The following is a 13,500-nucleotide window of genomic DNA, read 5'->3' as shown; positions in this document are numbered from 1 at the left end:
TTGATAGGCATGAGTTTATTGATGTCATATTGTTGTGCATTTTTTTTGTGTGTGTGGTGCTGACATTTTCTTTGTTCCTCTTACTCTCATGTGCTGAGTACCTTTTGTTTGTGGATTTTCTCTTCTTTTCTTTCATTATTATAGAATTCGTGTTTACTAAATCTTTGTTTTTCTTTTTTATTGTGATGAGTAGGTTTGTTAACTTTCTTTGTAGTTACCTTGAAATTTACCATTTTCTTCCTGAGTTTTACCCAGCCTTTTATTACTTGATATCAACTTGACTTCCTCTCCATTTGAAAGTTCTGTACCTACACCGTTTAGTCACTCCTTTATTGTTTTGATGTTGTTGTCATTTACGTATTGATGTCCCTATTTCCCTGTTTTAAGTCTTTTAGCATCGTTTTACTATTGAGAGAGAGTTATTTACCTAGGTTGGTATCTGGCTGATGCTGTCCTGTGTCCTAGACTTCAGTTGTTGTCTGATTTTGTTTGTTCTCTAACCGAAGGTCTTCCTTTAATATTTCTTATAAGTTTGGTTTGTTTTTATGAATTCCCTTAATTTCTAGAAATGTCCTAGTATCACCATCATATTTGAGAGAGAGTTTTGCAGGATGTATTATTCCTGGGTGGCAGTTTTTTTCTTTCAGGGTTTTATATTTGCCCTCCCATTGCCTTCTTGCCTGCTTAGTTTCTGCTTAGTAATCAGAGCTTAGTCTTATTGTTGCCCCTTTGTAAGTGACTTTTCGTTTTTCTCAGGCTATTCTCAGAATCCTTTCTTTGTCTTTGGTTTTTGCAAGTGTGATTGTGATATGTCTTGGTGACTTTCTTTTGGCGTCTACCCTATTTGGGCTTCATTGAGCTTCTTGGATGGTCAGCTTTTTGTCTTTCATGATTTTTGGGAAGTTTTCTGCCAGCAAATCTTCAGCAGTCTTCTCTGTGTTTCCATTTCTCCCCCTCCTCTGGAACCCTGATCACATGAAAATTTTTGGTTTTGATTGTGTCCCTGATAATTCTTAGGTTTTCTTCATTCTTTTCTCTGAGTTTTCCTCAGAGTAGCAACCATGGATTTATCTTCCATTTCACTAATTCTGTCTTCCTTTGTTTCAAATTTGCTCCTAAAATCTTCTATTGAGTTGTCTGCTTCTGAAATTTTGTTTTTTATCTTTTGCCATTTCTAGTTGCTGTTTTTGTATGATTTTTAATTTTTTTTTGACGTTTTGTTCTTATTTTTTCTGAATTCTTTTATTGTCTGTTTTTTCTTGATTTTGGCCATTTTTCTTGGTCTCATTCCTAATCTCTTGGTGAGCCCTGAATATCAGCCTTTTGAATCCCATGTCAGATAGTTCCATTGCCTTTTCTTCTACTGGAAGGTCACCTGATTCTTTATTTTGGTCACTTGCTAGAGCCATCTTGTCCTGCTTTTTTATGGTTTGGTATTGTCTGCTGTCTCCAAAACATTTAGGTATTATTTTCTATATTCATTGATTGTGTGTTCATTTGTTTCATCTGACTTCTTTGTTTTGTTTTGATATGTCAGGGTGGGCAGGCCAGGCATGCTTCACTGCTTGCTCGTCTGTGGGCACAATAGCTCTCACCACCTTGTCTAGGCGGGTAGGGCAGCAGCAGGCATAGCAAGCCTCCTTGGCCTACACTGGTTTGATGAGGTAACTGAGGGCAGACTTAGCAGGCACTGTCTACCTCCTGATGTTAGTCCACAGGTGTGGGAGCATTCACAGCTGCTAGGCTGATAGGCAGGGGTGTCAGACAGGGAGTGGTACAGGCTCATTTTCCTCCATTCAGCAGCTGGTTGAGTGGCAGGAGGGGAGGGGAAGTGCAGGCCTGGTGTGGCGCTGAGCCTAAACTGGGAATACTCTAGCTAGGGTGGAATGGCAGAGGCCAGCAGGAAGGGAGGTGTTATGTACAGGGATAGGTAGAAGGAAGAAAGAAAAGATAGACAAAGAAAAGAAAAGAAAGGTATCTGGGGGGTGGGGCAAGGCAGATCTTGGGACCTGCAGGAATGAGGAGGAGGCAGTGTACAGAGCTACGTAGGATGTAGGAAGAAAAGGAAGAATGATAAAATGAATGGCAGCATGGTGGGGGTAGTGGGTGGGGCCAGGGCAAACCCAGGGTGGCAGCAGGCCAGTGTGTCTCTTTCCGTGATGTTGCAGTGGGGGCCTACAGAGATGACTTATTGGGCTAGGTATGAGGGAGAAAGCAAAGAAAGAAAAAAATGGTGGCATGGTGGGGGGGTCGCAGTTTGGGGTGGGACAAACCCAGGGCAGCAGTAAGCCAGTGTGCCGGTTGTTCTCTAGTTGCGCTGGGGTCTGGTAGGATGGGGGAGAAGTGGCATAAAGTGCTAGGTGGGAGGGAGAAAGAAAAGGAAGAAGGAGAAATGAAAGAAAAATAGTTTTGTTTTTTTTTTTTTTAATTTAAAATAAAGAACTGGCTGCATAGCAGGGGCCAGTGAGTGGGGGTGGGGTGGACCTGAGGACCAGTGGGAAGGGAGGAGAGGTAGCATACAGGGCTAGGCGGGAGGGGGAAAGAAAAGAAAGAAAAAATAATGGTGGCATAGTGAGAGCTAGTGGCTGGGGACAGGGCAGCCTCTTCCAGGAAGACTTCTCCGATTAACGGGAAACTCCACCGAACATTTTCTTATGCAATATCATATTTGGTTTGCTTTTGTTCTGTATTTCTCAGTAGATTTCTGTTAATCCTTTCATTTCTCTCTGGATGCTTGGTAACATGTTGTTTACTCATAAAACTAATTATTTCTGTTTTAGTGAATGAGTATTTGCTTTTAAAACATCAAAGTGTTTGTTTTTAAAACATCTTAGCATTTGGTCATGTATTCCTGTTTTTTTTAATCTCATAGTTGTTTGCCTGTTCAACAAAGGATTTAACTAAGGCAGTTAGTACTTGATGTGTTTATTTTGTTTCTCTGTCTGAGGGAAGAAAAATACCCTTCACTTGAACTCCCTAATCTTACTGAACAGTGAGGTTGCAGTTACCCCATAGAATTTACACATGTGTGGTCCTAGTTTTTTCTTTAAGTGAAGGCAGAAATGTAGACTTACTGGGCTTTGTAGTCATGAAGATGCTCGGAGTTTTCAGTAAGCTTTGTGGCCTACCTTAGAGATGAAGTTTTGGGTTTTAAAGAAAATAACGAATCAATGCCATAAAACTCCAAACCTGCCTCCTGTAAGCCTGTGCTACACCCTGGTGACCAGATTTCCAACATCAGGATGGATCCCTTGATCTCTTCCAAAGGTCAGATGTTTGTTTTCTTTCTTCTGGAAATGCAAGTGAATTTTAGAGGTTATGAGCAGCTGAGGAGTTTTAGTATTGGAGCCCAATTCCTTGAGCTCAGCCAGAGAATGGTTCCCATACGAGATGATTAGAACAACATTTGCCAAATCATTTTTTTCGTTTGTTTGTTTTTGTTTTTATATGTAATGGCTGAAGTAGAGGAAGAACTGTGTGTGTTGGAGATGAAAACATCCAGCGTTCCGATTCTTGGCTGTAGGGGCTCAGTCAACTTTGAAAGATATGTGTGTTTAAGTGAGGTTTTAAATGGAGCCAGTCTTGATCCCTCTGCTCCTTCCACATTCATATTTCGGAAACAACTGCCAGAATGGTGCTGGTGGCCCCTGAGGAGTCTGCTGAAGTTAGTCACTAGTTTCAATTTCCCTAATAGTATTTAAAGTTTCCATTACTGGTATTGATTTAAAACGAGCCTGTCAGCGAGATGTGTGTGAGTCCCTTGGTGGCACAGACGGCTAAGCACTTGACTATTAGCTGAAAGGTTGGCACTTAGAACCCACCTAGAGGTGCCTCAGAAGGTAGGCCTGGCGATCTGCCTTGAAATCCTGTGGGACATTTCTACTCTGTACACATGGGGTCGCCATGAGTCGGAATCAACTTGACAACTAACAGCACAATTGTGTATGTAGTTAGGTGGATGGGTGGATGGATGGGTAGATCTGTGTGTGTATTATAATCTGTATGTGTACACACACATACACACAAGCAACAGCGTAGTGATCTTGTTCTGTAATATCATGTAACCTAAGAATTAGAAGGAACTTTGCTGATCATCTCATTAAATCCCCACATTTTGCATATGAGAAAATGAGGCCTAGAAAAGGATTAAGTGATTTATAGGATTTGTACCCTTTTAACTGGGAAGACATTGATAACGGTGAACACTTGAGGGGATGTACAAGAATCTCATCATACGTATACATGCCTTCTTTATTTAAATAATAATTTGCCACATTGATGATGGTAATAAGTTTTATTAGAATGATTTGATTTGAAATTTTTAAGTGGGAGTAGCCATTAATAATGTCATTGATAAAATAGTTACACTTGTGCAAATCTGAAATATTTTCCACATTGTGAAATTATCCAAAGTTTTCTTCAAAGTCTTCTAAAAGGAAGCCAAATATATAGCTGCAACCAAGAGACGTTTAGATTTTGCTTTAAAATCAAAACCAAACCTGTTGCCGTTTAGTTGATATGAACTTATAGTGACCCTGTAGGACAGAATAGAATTGCCCCATAGGGTTTCCAAGGAGCAGCTGGCGAATTCAAACTGCCAGCCTTTTGGTTAGCAGCCACGCTCTTAAGCGCTGTGCCACCAGGGCTCCAGATTTTGCTATAGAGCTATTGTTTTTCTTTGTCTTTCTCAACTCCATTTTAAATATTAGCTATAATAAAATAAATACTAGTTATGATAAATTTATGTTGCGTACTCTGTAGGTGCCATCTCATTTATAAGTGACACCAAACCCTGCCACTACAAACATAAACAATATCCATTGCCGTCAAGTTGATTGCTAGTCATAGTGACTCTATAGGATAGAGTAGAACTGCTCCATAGAGCTTCCAAGGCTGTAAATCTTCATGGAAGCACACTGCCGCATCCTTCTGCCATGGAGTGGCTGGTGAGTTCAAATTGCCAACCTTTCAGTTAGCAGCTGAGCGCTTAACCAGTGTGCCACTAGGGCTTCTACTACAAACACAAACTAAAACCAAAAACCAAACCCATTGCTGTCGAGTCGATTCTGACACATAGTGCCCCTCTTGGACAGAGTAGAAGTGCCCCATAGGGTTTCCAAGGAGCGGCTGCTGGATTTGAACTGCCAACCTTTTGGTTAGCAGCTGAGCTCTTGATCACTGTGCCACCAGGGCTCCCGTATAGTAGATACTCTTATTATATCCATTTTGCAAAAGTGTGCAGTAAGACAAAGAGAGTTTTAATATTTTTCCCAAAACCCCTCAACTAAATCAAGATCTAAATCCAGGCAGACTAATTCCAGAGCGCATACTCTTCACCACAATGGTACGTTGAGACCCAGAAAAGGAAGGCTACCAAGAGTCACACAAATAGATTTTCACAAAACAAGGGTAAAATCTAGGTTCTTTACCTATGTATCTGTTATCATGTTGTATTATGACAACTCTATGAGGTATCCTAGAGAAGCAGAGTTTTCATAGGAATGCAAATCTGGTGGTCACCTGAGGAATGCTAAGACCCCTCAAATGGCTGCCTAGGACAGAAGACATTGACATCATTAAGTAATTTCAGTCATTTTTTTCAAAGGATAGCCACAGATGAAGAAAGAAAATGAACGTAGAGATCATAGCATTAGTTTAGTTATCTATGAGGTATCCTAGAGAAGCATTAGTTTAGTTAGCAAACATTTATTAAGCACCTACTAGGTGTCTCTACAACCATATTTGACTTATTTTCAGCAAAATTTTACTTGTGTGTGATATTAATGATATTATTTCATAATTTCTGCATTGCATTGGATCACCTTTCTTTGGAATGAGCACAAATATGGATCTCTTCCAGTCAGTTGGCCAGGTAGTTTTCTTCCAAATTTCTTGGCATAGACAAGTGAGCGCTTACAGCGTTGCATCTGTTTGTTGAAACATCTCAGTTGGTATTCCATCAATTCCTGGAGCCTAGTTTTTCATCACTGCCCTCAGTGCAGCTTGGACTTCTTCCTTCAGTACCATCAGTTCTTGATCATATGCTACCTCTTGAAATGGTTGAATGTTGACCAAATTTGTAGCCAGAGATCAGAACATCAGCCCTGGGTGGCACCACCAATGCTTGGTACTATCTCACGTTTTCTCCCTCATAACCTTCAGAGAAAGCCATTAACCTCCCTGTGCTGGTTTTTTTTCTATAAAATTGGGTATAACAGCTCTTTACAGGGTTGTCATAAGGATAAAATGAAATTATGGTTACGAAAGTACTTAAAGTATTCTCTAGAGTTTCATATATTAAGATTAAACTAAGATTACTCTTAGTTTATGAAGTAATGGGAAAGCTTTGAGAAGAAATTCTTGAGAACCATTGATTCCCGTGGTTTTTGAGGGTCTTAAAACGTCACTTCATTCATGAAACTATCTGCAAGTGGTAATCTCTAGAACATTCCTGTTTTCAGTTTTCAGGAAAATGTTACAACTTCCCTAATGACATGTTTGGACATCTAACGGTTCATCTCCAGTTAGTTTATATAGTACCCTTGCACTACAAAATAAGAGATTCCACTGTCAATATTCCCATATTTACACTGTTTCTAAGCTATATTTCTCCTGGGCGAGGTAGGTCAATACCTTGACAAGGAGCCAGAAATCTCCTTTTGTTGTCTGAGATTCTTTCTCCTGGTGCCTGTCAAGGAAGCAGCTACTCAGATAAACTTTCCAATTGCATTCTCAACTTGCCCAACAACTTTCTGGACATCAGTATGACCTGCCAGCATTTCTCCTCTCTTGAGGTGCCAGGATCTCACTTTGTATTATATAAATCATCTCTTGTGTTTGTTTCCTCCCCTGTATGACATGTAAAAGAATCCCTCCCTCTCTCTGCCTTTTTAGTAGATATTTCTTAATAATTAATGAGATAATGCCTATTCCTTCAGCACTTTGGTGGATAGGGGTGGGGAGCGTGATAGCTCTGCAGACACTGGTCTGTTAAAACTCCCTGGAGCCAAAAGCCTTCGGCACTGATTGTAATTTGGTCACTTTGGTGGGGATCATGGCTGTAATTCTTGAATCACAGACTTCATGTCTCAGTTTATTTAGGAGGAGAGGAGGGTGGAAGGGGAGAACGTTGTTTGGAAGCCTGAGCATAAATTTATGGAGCTTTCATAACCTGTTGTCTTCCAAGTTTATGTAATTTCATTGTTTGTGTTCAAAGATAATTCTTCAGGGCTGCCTTGGTAAGGTGTGTGCTTTGCATTATTTTTCCCCTCAGGGGTAGGGATGAGTTTGTCAACCCTACAGACTTCTCACGTGTTTGAAAGACAGGTGGTGGGGGTAAGAGATATCATCTATAGAAGTGAGTGAAATAACTTGTCCTTGTGTTGATTACGGGGCCCAAGCATTTGGCTGCCAACAAGAAGGTCGGCAGTTTGAATTCACCGGGCACTCCTTGGAAACCCTATGGGGTAGTTCTCCTCTGTCCTGTAGGGTCACAATAGGGTTGTTATGAGTCAGAATCAACTTGATGTCAAAGGGTTGTGTTGACTGCAACAGTAAATGGCCTTGAGTGGTATCTGGAGAGATCAGGGCTTTCCTTTTCTACGGCTTCAAGGCCCTTGACTTGCCAAACTTACCCAAGGAAACAGGAGCTTCTACTCCATGACAGGCACCGGTTTATAGGGAAGAAAAAAAAAAACTACCTTGTAAATTTTATTTGGAAATAAGATGGCCCAAAAAGTTAAGTTGTACTTTTATTTTATTTGCTTATTTAAAAAAAAAAAAGTGGTTAGAACTTGTCAAGTAGGGAAATCAATGATTCTTTCAGAATGTTGAATCTGAATATTATTTTTGGAGTTCAAGTATGTTTCTCTCGTTAGCCATTAAAAAGTAACTTAATTCCAATTTGTACCTCAAGCCAGCTGCAGTATCACTGAGATGCTCATTACTACCCCAGACCACAAGAGGGCGCCTTAGAATGCTGAGATACAAAGCTAAGCTGGCGCCTATCCTAGAGCACAGAGAAAGGGAACCTAGAGAAGAGTACCTGCCCCTCAGTACCCTCTTCAGTCTCCTTAAACCTCTTAATTGTGGCCCATGAGGCCAAATTTCACAGCAAAATTTCCACAGAAAGTACTGGAAGCTAAGCAAACATTAAAGGTTTGTGGGTATTAAAAAAACGAAACATTGCTGTCAAGTCGATTCCGACTCATAGTGAACCTATAGGATAGAGTAGAACTGCCCCGTAGAATTTTCAAGGAGCGCTTGGTGGATTTGAACTGCCAGCCTTTTGGTTAGCAGCCTTAGCTCTTAACTAGTATGCCACCAGCGTTTCCTTGTGCGTATTAGTAGACTAGAAATCATTAGTAGGCATACTTCAGTGCCTAGACAATGTATGCAGCATCGACCTTGTCCCTTGGGGACTGATTCTGGAATTCCCACCATACATGCACATATTTTTTTTTAATCTTCCATATCTAAAGAGAGTGAAAATTTATGTGAATACCCTGGTGTCGCAGTGGTTAAGAGCTTGGCTGCTAACCAAAAAGGGCAGTGGACTCTACCAGCCACTCCTTGGAAATCCTATGGGGCAGTTCTGCTCTGTCCTGTAGGGTCGCTATGAGTCGGAATTGACTCGACGGCAGCAGGTTTGGTTTTTTGGTTTCAACTGGAAAACAGGGAGCCCTGGTGGTAGTGGTTAAGTGCTTGACTGCTAATTGAAAGGTCAGTGGTTTGAACCCACCAGCCACTCCGAGAGAGAAAGATGTGGCAGTCTGCTTCTGTAAAGATTACAGCCTTGGAAACCCCATGGGGTAGTTCTACTCTGTCCTATAAGGTTGCTATGAGTCAGAATTGAGTCAGTGGCAATGGGTTTTTTGTTTTTTAATTAGCAAACACAGAGAAGCTGATTAAACAGTACAAAATATGCAATGAGAGGACCATTCTGAGTATTTGTATTTTTTAAGAAAGTATCTTTCTCTTAGTGGAGGACAGTTTTATAGCCTTGCCTGTATTTTCCTGGACCTCATCCATTTATCCTGAATACCAGGCCCTTTTTTAAGACTGACACGGGCTGGAGCTATGACAGTGACATGAGGAGGAGTGCTTGTATGGGAGCCTGATGAGAGAGGTGACTTAACAGAGGCATAACTTAAGGTATGGCAGGTATTGCACCAGCCCTGGGGACGTGCCACCACTGAACAGTTTCTGTTAATCCATAACAGCCAGCAGCATGTCTATGGAAAATGGCATCTATAGCAAGCACTGAAATTGTGTCCCTGTCCAGACACCTGACACCCCTGTTTTAGATACCTTTAACGTAACATTGGCTCAAAAATGCAAGTTAAGCTTGTTAATCATTTAATTAACACATTACTGTGCTTGAGGAAGGACGTTGGGTGGTACTTGTTTAGTAGAAACTGCTCAGTGGTGCCAGGCACCCAGGGCAGGTGCAATACCCTAGATACGCCGCCACCCTGGCCTCCAGTTCTGAGCTAGAAGTGTGTGAGGATATAACAAGAATAGGAAAAGATCTGATATATGTGCTTATGCATTCCCACCAAATCTAGGTTATGTGGAGACTCTTGTGACTGAACTCATAAATACTTGCAAAGCGAACGTATCTCCAAGAAACACAAAGGTCAGAATAGCCCTTGATGCGCACATGCTCTCAGGGGTAACTAAATTGTTTAATATGAACAGAGAGAAATCTTAGTAACCTTGAATTTATTTAGTGTCCTTCAATTGAAGATATCAGAGGATTTCACTAGCAAGCAATATTAATGATAATAATGCTAAGTGAGTGGTTTTTGGTTACATGATGGATATGTATTAACTTATTTAATCTTCACAAGAACCCAGTGAAGTGGTTACTGTAATTATTCTCATTTTGCAGGTGAGGAAAATGGAGGTTAGAAGGGTTACATAGCTTGGCCAATATCATACAGCTCTTCACTCACAGGGCAAAGAAACGAATCAAGCAACAATCCCAGAGCCTGTGCTCTTAATTCCTTGACAAATTGTCTGAATTTAACTATGAGTCCTGACTTTAAATTCATGTGATGAAGTCTGTAGCTTATTTCCTGGTCATCATATAGTGAAGGAAGCCCTGGCTTTGTCATCAGTGGACTTGATTTCCAGTTCTGTTTCTGGCCGTAAGCCAACTATTGAATTGTGGGCAAGTCCCTTCAGTTTTCTGGGTCTCAGGTTGCTCATCTGTCAAAAGATAAACTTTAATTAGATGAATTCCAAGGATCTAGTCATTGCTTCTACTTTGCAGTTGGAGATACTCAAGATCCACCAACTTTCATTTTACCTATCAGAGAGAGATCAACAAGGGAATCACATGTGAATAGACATCTTAGCTCTCAGATCCAGCCTCACTCTGGTAGATCAAGCTGCCTTAAACCATCAGCATGTCATATGAGGTCATGGGTATGTGTAGCTCAGGGAATAATTGTTATGAATTTAATAAATTCCCAATTTTAAGAGGCATACGAATGGAGAATTATTTTTAAATAAACCCAGTTTCTTTACGTGCCTTGGTATCAAAGGACTGAAAATACCATGGGGGGAAACTCTGCAGTGGAAATCAGGAGATGAGAGAGCCTCTTCTGAAGGGAAATAGTCATTGTTGTGTGTCTAACCATGTAACCACTCTGGGCTGTTTCTATAGCGAACATGGCATCTGGAGTGGATGTTGCTTCAGATGCTTTCCAGGTACAAAATAGATCATATCCAAATGTGGACACTTTCACATGTGTATTTTCATGCTGCATGTGTCCAAGTGTGTGGGTAGAATCAGACTATGAATTTGGAACTTACTTAGCCAGTGAGTGACGGGATACACTACAAATCTGCTTCACAGCCACAATGTGTTTTCCTTCATAGATAGAATATTGCCCTCCTCACGATTGTCTGGCAAAAATGCACTTGGCGGCAGCAGCCGCCATTGGTTAGTTGGTCACTCCCATCTAGTTGATGTGACCCTTCGTGGCCTTCCCTCCATGCCTTAGCAGTCTCCAGGGCCTGGAGGCCAAGCCAGGTGTTCAGGTTACACCAGACAGAACTGCCAGCTTGCTTCCTCAGATAGTCTGACTTGACCCCCATACAATTTTTGATGAAATACCCTTTGGCCCAGAGTTCGATTTCATTTAGGCCTAACCTGATTCCTCTCCAGCTGAGGCTAATTTGCATGGCCGTAAACACGGGCCATACCAAGCTCACCAACTGTGATAAAAGCAAAGGAAATCTGAGACCACTGGAAACTCAAAAATCTGCCTTCAGTATCCAAGGCTGACTCTGAGTCATGCCTCAGCCCAGGAGGCTGCCAGCACGCACCAGCTAAAGAAATGTTATTCCGATTGATCTGATTAGGGCAGTAAGGTTAACCATGGTCAATTTACAAAGACAGTATGAGAAGAAATCATGTGTGTAGCCCTGTTATGGGTCAGTGAGGCCCCTGCCAGAAGTTATGAAAAGCCACAGCTCTACCAGGACCATTATCAGATCTCCTCTGTGGGGTACAAATGGGATTGGAGGGTTAGGGGCCCCTCCAGGGGAATGAATGACAAAAGGGATTGTGCAATGAAGACCTAGTGAATCATGCTTTCTTCCAACTGGATTCCTGAGCTGCCAGGCCCCTTACATGTGAGTGGGAGAGCCTGGGAGTTCCCCAGTACAGTGCGAGAAGGACTGTCCTTAGCTCCTCATTGGAATGGAAAGAAGAGGGTGGAAGGCTAATTTGATATGGGACATGATGCTCTTGATTGACCCACAGGAACAGCCAGATGAAATCTATTGGGCATTCTGAGCCCTTCATTCACCATCAAAACCAAACCCAGTGCCCTTGAGTTGATTCTGACTCATAGCGACCCTATACGACAGAGTAGAATTGCCCCATGGAGTTTCCAAGGAGTGCCTGGCGGATTCGAACTGCCGACCCTTTGGTTAGCAGCCATAGCACTTAACCACTATACCACTGGGGTTTCCTCATTCACCATAAGAATGGTTTAACTGGAATATGGCTCCCAGGCCCTGGTTACTAACTAACGTGAACTTTAGTGTTTTCATTTTCATTAATTAAACTTTACGCTTGGTACCTTGTTAGTCACATTAGGCATTTTGCATTTGCAAAATATCCTAGGAGGTGAGAAGGAGAGGGAGGTCTTGAAAAATACTGTGGAGCTGCAAGCACCAGGGGGTTAATTTATGACCTAATTATCACAGCACTTTTTACTCTCTTGTAGACTATGTACAACTTCCATAGCTTAAAACAAGTACCAAAACAAACTTCAGACTTTGCTTTCCAAGGGTTATTGCATTCGTATTGATTCTAAAGATTCTGGATCCTCCACTTTGGGTGTGGCTTTCCTCCTCCCTGTTCAGTTCGGGAACGTCAGTCAATGTTATTTACAACACTGGGATAAGGTACGATAGTGAACAAAGAAAGATTTATTTAAAAGGAGGCCAACTGAAAGCCACATCACTTGAGCTGGGCCTCGTTATAAGTAGATCATTCTGTACTATAATCATCTTACTAATGGAAAAAATGAGACACTGAGATGGTTGCTCAGAGAAGAATGTGATTCAGAATGTAGCAGTAAATGGCCTAAAGCAGAGTGTGCTTTGGTATGCCTTACTAAGATATGGGGAAACGGGGCCATGTGATTTGTTTTGTTTTGCGTACATATACTCTTGGGGTGTGAAGTGTGGTCGTGATCAGATACCTGAAATATTCAGCCCTAGAGGACACAGCCATTCAGCTTTCACCAAAGGAAGAAATGAGCCCGTGGGACTGTAAGTGAACGGAGAAGAAGACAAACTCAAAAACCAGCACAAGCAGTTCATGTCTATCAACCACTGTCTTGATGTTTGCCTCAGAGCCACCAGGAAGCTAGTGACAAGGCAGTCGCAGGGGCTCGGACTCCAGATTTCTTACCAGCTGCTTCTTCAGCATGCTGAGAGTCACGACTAGTCTAAGTACGGAGTGTGATAGCGTGTGGTGCAGCAAGGGGTTTTTGGAGACCACCGGGCTTGTCTTTGTGTTTCTGAGACATCACTTAATCCGCGGGGCAGAACTTTCTAAGGCTCCTCATCAGTAAAGTCAGAATAGTAATAATACCAACGCCACAGGGTTGTTGTAAGGATTAAAATAAATCATCTAAGTGAAGTGTTTAACTTGGTGCCAGTGCATAAATGGTTACTGCCCTGAACTGTCATCACCACCATCATTGCTATCATCAGGAATAGGAATAAGATTCATCAAAAAGCCTCTAACATCGCCCCTATTAGCGAACAGAAGGTTGAACATAATGAGAAGCCCCGTCTCTCCTTCTCTGGTCTCCTAGAGGGCTACCTAAGATCTATTTTACTCTGTCAGTTTTTTTTGTGTGTGTGTGTCCAGTTGAACGCAACTAAGTGGTTAAACTAATTTTAGCCAGATGCCCAGAGATACATGCATTCAAGGTGTGCCAAAAGAAAACAATCAGGAGAGCAAAATGA

The 13,500-nt window shown here is 41.7% G+C and overlaps 1 protein-coding gene across 2 annotated transcripts in view; it reads left to right on the top strand.

The window, feature by feature from the left end:
• FMN1 (formin 1) overlaps positions 1-13,500 on the top strand; it is a 490,439-nt gene that overhangs the window by 258,473 nt on the left and 218,466 nt on the right. The gene's annotated exons all lie outside the window — the stretch shown is intronic.

Source organism: Elephas maximus, chromosome 10, assembly GCF_024166365.1.
Source record: "Elephas maximus indicus isolate mEleMax1 chromosome 10, mEleMax1 primary haplotype, whole genome shotgun sequence".
Taxonomy (NCBI): domain Eukaryota; kingdom Metazoa; phylum Chordata; class Mammalia; order Proboscidea; family Elephantidae; genus Elephas; species Elephas maximus.
Note: the sequence above shows the minus strand (reverse complement) of the source record. Positions and strands in the feature narration are given on the sequence as shown.